A 245-nucleotide genomic window follows, 5' to 3' on the forward strand; every position below is an offset into this window, starting at 1 on the left:
CTTCATCCGAAGCGTGGGGTTGCTGAGGGAATAATTAAAAAGGGGAAGCACAATGGACCACTGAGGTCTAAGTGCAAGAGCCGAGTAGGCCTACTCCTTCATACATACATACATACATACATACATGTCCCAGAGTGGTTCACCAGTATCTTCGGGCTCCATTCATTTTCCTGTGTAAACATCAATTGTACAGAAAATTCAGTTTTACTCTCATATATGGACCAACCTTTTACACTCCATTTAGC

Source organism: Cryptotermes secundus, unplaced genomic scaffold (genome assembly GCF_002891405.2).
Source record: "Cryptotermes secundus unplaced genomic scaffold, Csec_1.0 scaffold1346, whole genome shotgun sequence".
Taxonomy (NCBI): domain Eukaryota; kingdom Metazoa; phylum Arthropoda; class Insecta; order Blattodea; family Kalotermitidae; genus Cryptotermes; species Cryptotermes secundus.